Here is a 14,834-nt window from a genome sequence, read left to right on the forward strand (position 1 = left end):
CTCATACTATGGTCAGCCTCTCATACTATGGTCAGCCTCTCCTACTATGGTCAGCATCTCATACCGATGTCAGGCTCTCATATCTTGATCTGCTATTGGCACTTAAGTCAGCCTCTTACATAATGGTCAGTCTTTGTACCATGGCCATTCTTTCACACTCCACCCCTCATACTTAGCCTTTTGTTTCCTTGCAGGCACAGAACCTTGTACAGTCAGCACCTTTTTCCTAAATTCCTACCTAGGAGACCTAATAAGAGGAGAGCAAATATCCCCCTTTTAACAGTCTTCACCGAACAACCATTCCCATTGGAGGAATTCCTTACCATCTGCAACAGAGACGTCCGTAAATCGGTGTTCTTTTTCCAAGAGATCCAACCCCTTCTTATCTAAAGCCCCCTCCACAACATAAAGTGCCCCCCAGCACACACAGATATAAATCTATATACTGTATTATCTTAGAATGTCCCTTTATTATAACCAGGCAGGAGATTTGCATAGTTGCAAAGCTTTGTACAAACCTGGCAGGATAATTATCCCGGGAAAATCTTGGGACCAGGAAGAAGCTGTGCGAATATTTAAATTTTCCCTTCAGCTTGCCAAAAAAAAAATTATAATTATGTTTTGAATCAGGTGTCCTCATATGTTAGGAAATGCTAATTGAGCTGTTTGCTTATTGGTTGGCCAAAGATACTTGGCTGGATAAAAGGGCGTTGGCAATCCTGAAACACTAAGCCGGAAAAGAACCTTTCGAATCTATTGATTTAATTTTTAAGGATGCATCCTGAGCAAACGTCTACGAACTTGATCCCTCCAGATTTTAGTGCCAACGGGAAGACTGGCACCAAATATGATGACACCCCTCCTCCATACTCAGAGCTACCACCTTCATTGACAGATTCACAAATATCTTACAATACTGGTTCACCATCGTGTTTACCTGGGGCTTCAGGAATATATATGATTCCATTCTACTCCCACCATTCACCAGAGGTCTTCAACCCACCACCATATTCGGATTTATCATCACCTATGAACTGTGGCCATCCATACTCACATCTACCACCTACGGCGATCTCCAGCCTACCACCCAACCAAGCCAACGTAGTCACAACCCAGCCATCTTGCTTTATGGCTGCGCCAACCAAACCTGATGACCACATGAAACATTCCATCTTGAGTTTATTTCTGTGTTTGCCTCTTGGAATTGTAGCTCTTGTTTTCTCATTCAAGGTAAGATGGGTGGAGAAGAGGAGAATTTGGGCTCCAATTTTGTCAATTTGTCGTAACACATAAAACCATTGTGGTTTTGGGTGATTTGTATATTAAAGTTTGTGATGTTTTATCCATATCAGAAGGCTTCCCCTCCCAGTCTTGCACCACTTGCACAGGGTTTCTCACAATGTACATTAGAATCTTCAGCAAGTTGGATGAAGTCCATCTCCATTCCTGGTTGGAGGACATTCAGTCGGAAAGCCCCCGGACCGCCCCTTACGCCTATTCACATATGCATTTCAGTTCGTTAATTCATGGAAGCTTAACATCACAAGAGGTTATTGTTAAGGTGGTCTTCATGTATCAGTGATGTTTGTAGTGACCACCACAATGTAGTTTGTAGCCATCTGCCAAATCCATGGCAAAGTAGTGACCACCTTCTACGATCCACACACAAAAAAAAACAAAAAAAAAAAACATGGCGTGATCATTCTCCACTTCTAGTGTTTAATCAGCTTGTATATTTGTCCACCATAAGTGAACCCCCACCACATGGACAGGCATCCACCATTTACTTGTATAATCTATGATCCCTCGGTCACCCAATAAATCAAGTGGATCCATTCATATAGCCCAAGGGTAGACTCCAAATAGCATAATGGTCAACAAATATAAGAATATTCCAATAAAAAAAAATATTCCATATTGTCAGTAAATTTATTACCATTGCATAGAAACATAAACTGAAACACATTCACAAAGTGCACCCATAGCACTTTGTACACCTATACTGTTAATGCCCAGCAGCTCCACAGGATCCAGGTATCTGAGGCTCATGGTACCTGGCCCTATACAGCTCCTTGTTCCCATACAGTGTTATGCCACAGTTGTCTATTGGCTCCTAGAGAAGTGGCAAAACGCGTAGGGTTAGGACTGCTTAGACAGAAGCTAGGACTGTAAAAGGTTTCACATTTTGAATGGGATTAAGCTAAAAATAACTGCAAAAGAGTACCTGTTTCTAGGGGGTATTGATAAATTATTCCCCTGTCAATTCGCTCTAAATTTGCTCATAATTTACATTTATACCAGGGGTTGGCAAACTCCGGACTTTAGGCCAGATACGGCCTAGCCGGTAGTTCGTTCCGGCCTAACTCCCCCTGGCTGATCCAGCCTAACCCGAAGCCGCGGGTTGCAGGCGGATTGGCCAGGGGGCATTAGGAACTACCGGAGCCGCTGGAGCTCCGCAACCGTTGATACTTCTACCGCTACGGTAGGAGAGAAATTTCACTTAAGGGGGCATTCCTTGGTGGTGGGCGGAGCCATTAGGGCGGGTCTGGCCTATTGTGCTCCCGCCCACCTTATAAATGGCCTTGTGGCCATAAAACTTTGCCGACCCCTGATTTATACAGATAGCATTTCCGCTTGTGACAGCTGTGCACTTTGACAAGTGGCCACTAGGTGGCAGAACGACTTATTGTTTTAATAGGAACTGAACACATGACTTTCAGATGAATTGACATGGGGGTAGTTTATAAAGAGAGCCATATATGTCAAAATATTAGTATATATTAGTAAATAATAATTTGCTACATTGATTTCCTTTATGTTTTGTGATGTAGACAAGAGCATCCAATAAGAAAGGAGACCTGGTGGCTGCATCAGAGAACTCCAGAAAATCGAACAAGCTGAATAAGATCGCTCGATTCGGAGTGTTAATCTATATCACTGTACTATCGTTTGTCATTGTGAAGTCTATACTGCACCGACGTCATTTTCTTGGATGATGATCTCTATAACATAGAATTGCCTGGAAGAAATTTTCATCCCTTGCAGAGAACTGGATATTCTTGTTACCTGTGGCTACAATTCATGCTTTGTTATTTTAATTTGTAGCCACCCCATAAAGAGATAGGACTACAAGCGTGACACCCCCCATCTATGACACATAATGCAAGGAATCATGGGACATGGAGTTTTCTTATAGGCAGGAAACTGACATTGCAGTGGCTCTGCTGCCCTCTAGTGTTGAACCAGAAATAATGACAACCACTAGCAGCCTCATCACAGAATATTTTAAGAAACACTTTGTCAAAGTAAAACATATATGACTACTATATAATTGTGTGCTTGTTGCTTTATATTCATTCTTCATGTAGGGACTCTGACATTAGATTTCTAATAAAAAATAAATCTGACCACATTCAAATTTTTAATATAAAGAGGTTCAAAAAAGTGTAATAATATTCATTTAGATTGCTTCATTTATGTGGCACAGAGGTGGGGACTCTTCAGTACAGTGAACAATGCAATCATATACAAGTAGATAAGAGAATTCTACTTTCAGGAGGAAGTAAACTCTTTCTAATTGCAAATATGATGTCAGGTGGAAGGACTGTGCTGGGAGCAATTGTCAGCAACCGGAATATCTGCAGATGGCTGTGTCCTCTGACTTGTAATTCTAGGTTCCACCAGTGGGTGTCCCTGGGCAGTTAGCAATTCCCAGCAATTTGTCACCACTTGGTGATAGTTGCCTGGAGGACATTTTGCCCCACCTTACGAGTTACGTGTTTTACCAGGCACTCAAGTAAAACATTAGGGCATCCTGTAACTCCTAAGGTAGGGCTAAATGTCCTCCAGGCATCCAAGTAATAACAATTTGCTACCTGCTGGTAGACACCCACTGGTGGAAACTAGAACTACACCTTTCAGGTCAGAGGACACAGAGCCACCACCCCTACTTCTTTATTTGTATTCAATTAACTTAACTACTTGTTTATAGAGAAACACACGGGGAGATAATCTATACATTAACTTGGACTTGTATGGCACTAAGGTCACTTCCGTTGTCAGTTATTTATAGCAATTGGAGTGTGAAAAGTCTTGGTAAAGCAGAATTCTTCCATAGGATTTATTCTTAAAGTTCTTGAAGTCTTTTTTTTCAGATTTGCTTGTTTTTCATTAAAGCTTCAGTACTGCAGTTTCTGTTTTAGCATTTTCACCAGCAAGGACAAAGAAAGTCAAAGCTCTCATTCTACTGTACACAATGAAACATAAAGAGGACACATAGGGTGTGCACACAAAGCTGCTTCCTTTTTGTGGATTCATTAGGAACGTCTTCTGACAGTTTATGTTTATTTAATTCTACGAGACATGCCTGCTGCATCTACATCATTTTCTCTCCCTTGGTTTTATATGATATTTACAGTATGTGCTCATAAAAGCAGCTGGAATTAAAAAGACAAGGTCAAGGTCCTGCAATAAAAATGTCTTGCTCCATTTACTAGGTTGTGTTATCGTCATCAACACGTATGCACTAGCGCATTCTACTCAACCTGATACAGAAGGAACATCTTGAGAACCAGGCGTTCACCTTCCATGGCAAGCTAACAGGAGATGTAGAAGCTAGAAGACACCAGAAGGACCTATGTTTTGGAGAATATGGTATGATGTACTCCTTATCAACAGCCATGTGATATTTCAGTCCGTGACCTACTGCAGAAGAAAGACCAGTGGGATTTCACAAAGATATCTTCCCTGAAGGTCTTCCAGTAGCTCCATTCAAAGCCAACTTTCCAGGAAAAAGGTCCAAACTGGAATTGCTACATTAAATTCTTTACAGAAGGTCTTCCAGTAGCTTCATTCAAATCCAAATCTCTAGAAAAAAGGTCCAAGCTGGAATTTATGCATTAGTCTCTTCATTGAAGGTCTTCCAGTAGCTCTATTTAAAGCCAACTCTCTAGGAAAAAGGTCCAAGCTGGAATTGCTACATTAAATTCTTTACAGAAGGTCTTCCAGTAGCTTCATTCAAATCCAAATCTCTACAAAAAAGGTCCAAGCTGGAATTTATGCATTAGTCTCTTCATTGAATGTCCTCCAGTAGCTCTATTTAAAGCCAACTCTCTAGGAAAAAGGTCCAAGCTGGAATTGGTGTGTTAGGTTCTTTACTGAAGGTCTTCCAATGGCTTCATTCAAATCCAATCCACTCATCTTGGAAGAAGGTCAAAGCTGGGATTTTTGCATTAAGTTCTTTACTGAAGGTCTTCCAGTACCTTCATTCACAACCAACTCTCTAGGAAAAAGGTCCAAGCTAGAATTGGTGTGTTAGGTTCTCCATCGAACGCCTTCCAGTAACTTCATTCAAAGCCAAGTTAACCCATCTTGGAAAAAGTTTTGCATTAGGTTCTTCACTGAAGGACTTCCAGTAGCTTCATTCAAAGCCAAGTCATCTGATCTTGGAAGAAGGTCCAAGTTGGAATTGCTGCATTGGGTTCACCAGTGGGACCAAGTCACCTAATTAAGCATGCCACATCTGGAAAACTGTATATTGATGAACCCTTTACCTTCTCGACCTTGCCATCCTGGTGGGAACACAATATATGCTTCTCAACAGTATATAATACATTTCCAGAAGTGTAATCAAAACTTGGAATCTCCTCCAAACATTATCAAGACTCCATTGCTTCATCAAAATGTCCAAATGGACCCTTCACGAAAAGCTGACGGTAACGCGACTTTCACACCTCAACAATATGTCATCAATATGACTTCTCCTCGAAATGACCAATTGAACCCATCACGAAAAGCTGATGAGAACATGATTTTTACACCTCAGCAATACGCAATAAATTCCCAGCCCTTAAATCATAACGTTGTATCCCTTCATAATGCCATGGTCGTTCATCCTTCACCCCTAGCCAATGGGAACCCCGTATTCTTGCCCCAGCACAATGCCATGGATTCTTCCCCCGTGCTTGTGGTCACAACCTCTTCCAACGTCATTGTGGCTCCACCAGCCTTTAAGAACTACCTAGTGATGTCTATCATTACTACGTTCTTCTGCTTCCTGCCACTCGGAATTGCTGCTCTGGTCTTCTCCTGCAAGGTAATTCCAACATTGGCTGCTATGCAAAGGAAAGGAAAGGGGAAGGAAATGAATTGGGGGTGTGATGTGTTTTGTGGCTTTTTAGGTTTTTAGATTTATGTTTGCAAGATTTAGCAACATTTACGTTTACCATGTCACTTTTATTTTCTAGAATGATTTATTTATTTATTTTTTATGCTACAGACCTTAAAAGCTCAGAATATTGGTAACACTGCCGCAGAGGCGACCTACTCCCGCACAGCCTTCAAGATGAACATGGTGGCGATCGGCTGTGGGTGTGTTCTACATATTATATGGATGGTTCTAGCAAATGTTATATAGGTGTTATTAGGTCACCATGTTGTATATTTGCCATGATGTCACAATTAAAAAAAAGGGATGCCCCCAACATCAGTAACAAAAGGCAATGAACCAGATGCCATGGAGAAGGCATTGTAATGATGCTAAGGCCAGAACATGCATGGAATTAATGGGTATGTGCAATAAGAATAGTAAGTGAGAATAAATCTCTGCAAATTCTCCTTTTGTAGCAAGCGTTGTTCCCATTGATAAATTTAACCTACACGTCCCATTGAGTTTTGTCTCAGGGAGAATAAAAAACTATTTATGGGAGATACAGACAGCAAGAAATCCCTAGCACGGGGGTTTATTATTCTCCTATACCGATTAGGTATCCAGGGTTTATATAGACTGCTTGTGTCTTATAGGTTCAGAGAGCTGCAATGTGCATGCTTATCAGTAACAGGCTGGTTGGGGTGACTGTAGGGGCCTTGTTGCTCCTTATACATAGGGATCCCATGTCCATAGAGAATGGCCAAGTGTTGCAGCCTAATGTACACCATGAAAATACGAAATATTGAAACAATTTACAACACATATCCTGCACAATAAAATATAGCAAAGAATCAATTTTTGGTAAATCAATATTTATCAGCTACATGATAATATTAATTCCTTTAGTAGAAGCTTCCATTAAAAACAATGAGTTGCCTACAATTGGCCCATTCTCTAATATTCCGTTTCCATTTCTAAAATCCATTCCAGCGTCAGCCCAATTCATTCATACACTTTCAAACCTGGAGTCAATTTGTATTGCCGATGAGAGGGACTTTATCTTATGCGTGTGTGCTTCTCTTGGAAGTCATCACCTACAACCGTACCGCTTCTAATGAAATGGGAAAGAGATCTAAACACCACGTTCTCACAGGTACAACGGCTAGCCCATAAAGCCGCGCTGGCTAAAATATACCCGCATGTGGACAACCAATGCTGGAGATGTAAGACGGAGACAGGCAGCCTTTGGCACATTATTATTATTATTCATTATTATTATTATTATTACACATATTCTGGGGGTGCCCTATGTTGAGCTCCTTCTGGTCTCAGGTGGTAGATGTTGCACTGGAATTATCTAATGTGAACATATGAAAAGGCCCGAATCGGCACTAATACATCATGCCAACAAAAAAGTACCACAGCTCATTATTGAAACATCTTCTTAATGCAGAGAAGGCTTGCATCCCAGTGATGTGGACACAATCCTTCCCTCCCACAGAAATCCAATGGTATAGGAGAGTAAATGAGATTATGGCAATAGACCTACTAGATCAGGCATAGGCAAACTACGGCCCGCGGGCCGTATACAGTCCAATAAGAATGTTTTGCCGGCCCTTTGGGTGTTCATCGGCTCTGGCCACCCTGAGCCAGGATCAGGAGAAGGACCCCGCCTGGGGGGCGCACCGGCCAGAGCCGCGGAACACGTCCCCGGATCTGAGCCTGTGATTGGAGAGTGGGTGGGGTTATGCCATCATGACGTCACATTCAGGGGCGTCATGATGCCATAACCCTGCCCACTCTACCATCAACCTGGCCCCTCTGGCAAATTTTTTTTTTTAGATTGTTGCCCCTGACTAATGTTTGCCCACCCCTGTACTAGATTGTAAACTCTTGGGGGCAGGGTCCTCTCCTGTGTCACCCTCTGTATTCGTCCGTCATTTGCAACCCCTATTTAATGTACATTGCTGCGTAATATGTTGGTGCTATATAAATTCTGTTTATTAATAATAATAATAATAATAATAATAATAATAATGGAGGATTAGTTAATGTCTGGGAGAGCAGACAAGTTCAATAGGAGAAGGTTCTATAGGATACAATATACCTCAACTCAAGCTTATCTCTCGACTATGTGTACAGAGGAAAGTATGTATAATAGTGTAAAAGTTCGAGGTCACAGAGATTAATGTATGTAATAATAAAAGGTGATTAGATTGTTTATAACACAATCATAAAACCATCCCCAGTTCCCTTCCCTGACCCAAATCCCTCTTTTTCTGTTCTCTTTTCTGTACTACATGATGAAACGTTTTGTCTCCCCATTGTATTTGTTTATATATAAAAAGTTTCTCAATGTCCAATCACTATTTTGCTGCTGTAGACATGATATATATATATATATGTATATATATGTTTTCTGTATACAAGGAATTGCTTTGTCGTTGTATTGATTTGGATGCTGAATAAAAAAAGAATAAAATATATATATATAAAAAACAATGGGTTGCAGGACTACTTCTGGCCAGCAGGAGGCAGAGAAGAAAACTTTCTTTTATGTGCATCTTGAATGATTGTACACTGCACTACTGCAAGGGAAGACCACCAATTTCACTGCAACCAGAAGTAATGATGACCGAGACAGAGATGACAAAGACAATTTTATTTTTTGCTGTTCATTTAAAATCTTGATCTTGCAAATAAATATTAAATCAAATATATACCTTCTAAAGAGAGGCCACAGCATATTATGCTTTCAGACTGTCCCTCTCTGATTGAATCACCAGACTGGGCCATGCACAGCAGAATAGAGTGGAAGGAACAGGATGGGGGACTCAGCTGTGTGTGTGATCTGAGCTTTATTCGGTGAAAGATGTAAAGAACTATGATCAGTTCTCAGCAAAGCAGCTGATTCTAACCTGGTAAATGTGAAAAGTAGCCTAAAGTGCCACCTGCTGGTGAGGAGTGGAAATGTTTAATTTGCTATTTTTTATATTACCCTGAAAATGTTGGTAATAAGATCTCGATACTATAATACTATAATTTTGGTAGTTTGGCTGCAGACAGTGACACCGAACATGCAATAAGGTGTAAAATATTTATAGCTCTGAGATCTTTACGTACGCCCTATCTGACTTTAAACCCGGAGATAACAAGGAAAAAACAAGGAATTTCCTTATTACAGGCCGCCAAACAGGACAACAAATTGTTCTTTGTATTCCTCCCAGGTGACTCCTCATTGTCCTCAGTCATCAGCTCGGTGCCACCCACTGCCATCTGTTTGGGTAACACAAGAAAAAAATCAAAAGAAAGTGAATATATGAGTCTTGTGTGAATCTGAAATTTTATAAATGTGGCTCCGGCTGGGGAGTAGAAAGAAAAGGGGAGAACAGGAGATGGAGAGAGATAGAGAAGGGTAGATATTGGGAGAGATAGATGGGGGGTAGATATTGAGAGAGATAGATGGGGGGTAGATATTGGGGTAGATATTGGGAGAGATAGATGGGGGGTGGATATTGAGAGATAGAGTGGGGGAGGTTGAGAGATATAAGAGAAAGAAGGGGGGAAGAAAGATAATAAAGTGGTGAAATGAGGGCTGCTAACACTGCCAGTAAATCTCTGGAGGTTACACAAAGTTCACTTAGAAGTAAAAGCCATAAACATTGCGCTCATAATCCACCAGAGAGGGGAAAACCAAACCTCATCTTCCTGCCCAGCGGTAATAAAGAACAAATAATATAACAATCAGAATACAGCCGTGTACAAATACATTCCCTGTACACAGACACATTATTCAAGCAAGGCTCCAGGCCCAGAACATACACAGATCAGCCCCTGCTGCCATCTCTCCCACCATGTGACTTGATAAAAAGTTATAATGTTGCAGTCTGATCACAAGGAGAGAAGAGACTGAGGATATGCTTCCTCCTGCCTGCAGCAGACTGATGAACTCATCACAGCCTAGACTAAGTCACACACTGGATCTCAAGGTATAATATTTGATTTCAAATTAGAACCCTACAGAGTATAATAACCCCCCACAGGCACTTTATATCACATAAATGGGAATGCACATGCCAACATTGTGCTGGGATGGACCAATCAGCATCCTCCTTTCATAGCTGACTACTATCGGCTGCTATAAGGTGGCTGCGGTTTCTTGCTCCCTGATATACAATTTGTATACAAATATACAAATTTTCTTTTATTTTCTTTGGGGAAGTATTAGCAGGAATTAAGAAGTTATAATGCAATTTGTTGCCCTGGGAATAAATGATTCCAAGCAAGTTTCCACTAATATGAGGAAATCAAAGTTACAACATTTACATAGGATGTTACAGATGACAGTATGAGAGAGGGTGGTTACCATGTAATGAATCTGAATTAACTCTTTGGGTGCTGCTTCAAAAAAAAGTCACGTGTCAATTGTGGGCACCTTGGGGTGCATTGGCATGTTAATTATTTGTATTGGGTTACATCAACACAATGCTTGTTGGACACGAATGGGTCATCTGAATAATGAACTGTGCAGGGTTGATATATAGGGCGGCACAACTTGACGTTGTATATTAGGGGGGGTGTCAAACTCTGGCCCGCGGGCCAGATCTGGCCCTCAATGTCCTTTTTTTGGCCCTCTAAAGAATTCCAAAAAGTGAACCACATCTGGCCCGCCTGCCCTCGTTACTACCTCACATCATCATTTTCAATATATGCAATACATAGACATTATTACTGTACACCCATCATCTGACACAAAGCCTAGGCAATGATCACATGGTGCCTGACTACTAGGGGCATTGTGTTTGTTTCAATCCATTAGAGACTGCAGAAATTAGTCTTTTTTTGTGTGTAGAGGGGTTTGCTTTTGTTAGTTACAGATAAAGTAGTAAAATTCCTCAATATTTTTAATAAACAAGTTTGGCCCCCGACTTGGTCTAAGTTTTTAATTTCGGCCCTTTGTGTATTTGAGTTGTATATGATCAATATTGATCCTAACAGGGAAATGAAAAGAGACTTTAGCCAATCATTTATTGCTTCCTGTGCAGACTTTATTGTGTGGGCGTGTGGCTCCCGTGGATGAAAGGAGCGGCTCGGTGCAGAGGACAGATGATTTTACAGCAAAGAATAATTCATTGAAGTTGGATAAACAGATTAGATCTCTTGTAAGAGCTCTGCATCTGCTGGCTGAAAACAAACTCACCATTTAAAGGTGAAATGGACAACGAGATGGATGGAAGAAGTCCACCTCCTGCCTATTGTCCACCAAGCTTTGAACAGCAGACGGCCAATGACCAGCAGTCTAATTTCCCGGAGAGAGTGGTCCATGACCCCCAAGAGCCGTTGCTGCAGGAGCAAGATATTGGAGGATGGATAACGATTCCACGTCCGGAAGGCAGCCAAGCAAAGCCTAAAGATTACCTGTGGTTCTCCATCCTGAATATCTTACTGTGCTGTTGGCCACTGGGGAGCCTTGCCCTGAGCATGTCTTGCAAGGTAACTGGGGTGGTGGGGGTTGGCATCTCCCATCATACCCGGTCTGCACACCTGCTGTGCCCATTATGTGGACATTCCACTATCCCTATACTGAGTTCCCAGGTCTGGGTCTGTTGTGTCTATTTTGAGGGCATCCTAGCACCCCTCTGCTGGGGTCTGTGAATCTGCTGCACCAATTATCAAAGGTTTTTTATTATTGCTATGATGAGTCTGTGCCCAATATAGGAGATTACCACCATCTTTGTGCTGAGTTCTGGGGTCTGCATATCTGCAGTACCCATTTTTGGGGGCAACCAATATGCTTTGTGCTTGTCTATGCGGAGTCCCCAGGTCTGTACACCTATTGGGCCTATTTTAAGGACCTCTTAGCACCCTCTGCTGAGATCCTGGGTGTGTGCGCCTGCTGTGCCTATTATGAGGGATAACACCTTCCCTGGGCTAAGGTCCCTGGTCTACACATCTGCTGTGTCCATTATGTGGCATTCCAACCTATGTTGAGGTCTGCTGTGCCCATTATAAGCAGCAACCACCCTGTCGGATTTAGTTCCCAGGTCTGTGCACCTGCTGTGCCAATTATCAGGGATTCCCACCATCCACGAACCGAGTTCCTGGGTATTTACACCTGCTGTGCCCATTGTGAGAGGTGCCCACCATTGATGATCTATGTTTCTGGGTCTTTGTACCTGTTGTACCCATTATGAAAGGTTCTTTGTATCCCTGTGCTGAGATCGCAGTTTTATACGTTTGCTGTGCCCATTATATTGGATTACCACCCTAATTGTGCTGGGTTCCTGGGTCTGAATTAAAGCTGTGCCCATTATGAGAGCCAACCAGCATGTCTCTGCTGAGTTCCCAGGTCTTTACACCTGCTGTGCCCATTATGCGAGGTGCCCACCATCTCTATACTAAGTTCCCAGGTCTTTACACCTGCTGTGCTCATTATAAGAGGCGACCTCCATCTCTATACTAAGTTTCCGAGTCTGTACACTCGCTCGACCCGTTATGAGAGGTGCCCACTATCTCTATACTAAGTTTCCAGGTTTGTACACCTGCTCGGCCCATTATGAGAGCCAACCAGCATATCTCTGCTGAGTTCTCAGGTCTTTACACCTGCTCTGCCCGTTATGGGAGGTGCCCACTATCTCTATACTAAGTTTCCGAGTCTGTACACCAGCTCTGCCCATTATGAAAGTCAATCAGCACATCTCTGCTGAGTTTCCAGGTCTGTACACCCGCTCTGCCCATTATGAGAGGTGCCAACCATCTCTATACTAAGTTTCTGGGTCTGTACACCTGCTGTGTCCATTATGAAAGGTTCTTTGTATCCCTGTGCTGAGTTCTCAGTTCTATACTTTTGCTGTACCCATTATTTGGGATTCCCACCCTCTTTGTGCTGGGTTCCTGGGTCTGAATTTGATCTGACCCCATTATGAGAGCCAATCAGTATATCTCTGCTGAGTTCCCAGGTCTTTACACCTGCTCTGCCCATTATGCGAGGTGCCCACCATCTCTATACTAAGTTCCCAGGTCTGTATACGTGCTGTGCCCATTATGCGAGGTGCCCGCTATCTTCACTAAACGTGTATTTGATATTATATTAAGTGTAATGCCAGATCAAACAATGGTGGGCAGGTGAATGGATGGCAGGAAGCCACATGCAATACATGGTGACAACCCATAAAATACAGACACCCTGCGTTGCCATGTTCCTCTGATCACACCCTAAATGAGCTCATTGTTCTCTTTCCTCGGAACCTTTCTGCATCACACATTTTGCAGAACCTCTGAATGGAACTTTTATGTTGCAGCAGAATCTTTTCCCAAATGTTTTCATTCTCTGCAGACCCATCTTGTTTATTAATATTCCTTTTATTGTAGCCAAACCATTTACACAGAAATCAGCTTTCGCCAAAGATGTTTATGTAACCTGAATTTATTGTGTTGATCTTAAGTTTGACAAGGAGCTTTGTTAGAGGATTCTTGTCTTCTAGAACAATTTGTATTTGCGTCAATCCAACCCCACATCTCTTCCAGGCACCACAGCTCTCTGGCCATGGAAAGTGACCATATGTTTCTCTGCTGTGCTTCAGTAACACTTACAGGTCTTGTCCCTCCCCCAGCCTGTTATTGGACAGTGGCAATGTATATCAAGTCAGCAGTGGGTGGATCTTATGGGAGGGCGGCCATGATGATGGTGGAAGGTCATTGGTGGGATCAATGATGGTTGTGGGCAAAATACCCCAGTAAAAAGTATTTTTATGTATTATACAGGAATATTACAGCAGTACAAACACCACCCCTATTGGCCATGGCACCCTAGGCCACGACGTAAGTGGCCTTGTGAGAAATCTGGCCCTGTTTGCATACATATAAAGAAAACAAAAGCTACCGACTCGGTGCAATAGATTGTGTAAGGAAGGTGGAATGGTGGTGTTAAGCACAGAGAAGGGCCGGGGCTTGAACCTGGGAACACACGGAACAGCATTTCCATTGGGTCAGTTTCTCATTCATTAACCAAAACGAAGATGTTGTCAAATATGTAATTTTATTAAAAATGGGGGGGGGGGCTGTGTCCCACAAATGTATTTTAATATTTAATTTATTTTATTTTAACAACTTGGAATCTTGACTGTCTTTTAGGCAAGAAGATGTGCGGCACGAAATGACATGGCAGGGGCCAGAGAACATGGACAGAGCGCTCTGGGTCTGAATATTGCAGCTTTGGTGATTGGATGTACATTATATGTTGTGATCATTCTTTATTATACCGGTGTACTTTCATCAATAAATATGCACCTGTAAATATGTTTTTTGTATCTGTTTTCTTGCACAGTTTTTGATGGTATCTACCAATGAAGCCAACTCTACAAGGGAACCATTAATGAAATGTGTTGGGTATTGTTGGCTTCTATGTTATATTATATATTGAGTCCTTGACCCAGAAAACACACGCAGATGTGAAGTTCAGACTGTACCGGCTTGTGTATGTTTTTAGGCTCAGTAACTCAGAAAGTGGCTCAGGCCAAGGATCAGCATAACCACCACCAAGTCTCCATATTTCCGTACCTGCAGGTTTTCTGTATCCCCACTAAAAAGAATTTGTTAATGAGTTGGATGTAAAAAACCAGCTCTAATAATGTAAAAGGGGTTTGGAAAGACCTCCTCCATCAGGGGCCATGATAAGCAACACCTT

The 14,834-nt window shown here is 42.1% G+C and overlaps 1 long non-coding RNA gene across 1 annotated transcript; it reads left to right on the top strand.

Moving 5' to 3' along the window:
* The first annotated feature begins 9,963 nt into the window (after positions 1–9,963).
* LOC140340978 (uncharacterized) lies at positions 9,964–14,446 on the top strand. Its single transcript, XR_011922776.1, has 3 exons — positions 9,964–10,137; positions 11,194–11,641; positions 14,282–14,446. It is a non-coding gene; the product is annotated as an uncharacterized lncRNA (long non-coding RNA).
* The last annotated feature ends 388 nt before the right edge of the window (positions 14,447–14,834 follow it).

This window comes from Pyxicephalus adspersus, chromosome 11 (assembly GCF_032062135.1).
Source record: "Pyxicephalus adspersus chromosome 11, UCB_Pads_2.0, whole genome shotgun sequence".
NCBI lineage: Eukaryota > Metazoa > Chordata > Amphibia > Anura > Pyxicephalidae > Pyxicephalus > Pyxicephalus adspersus.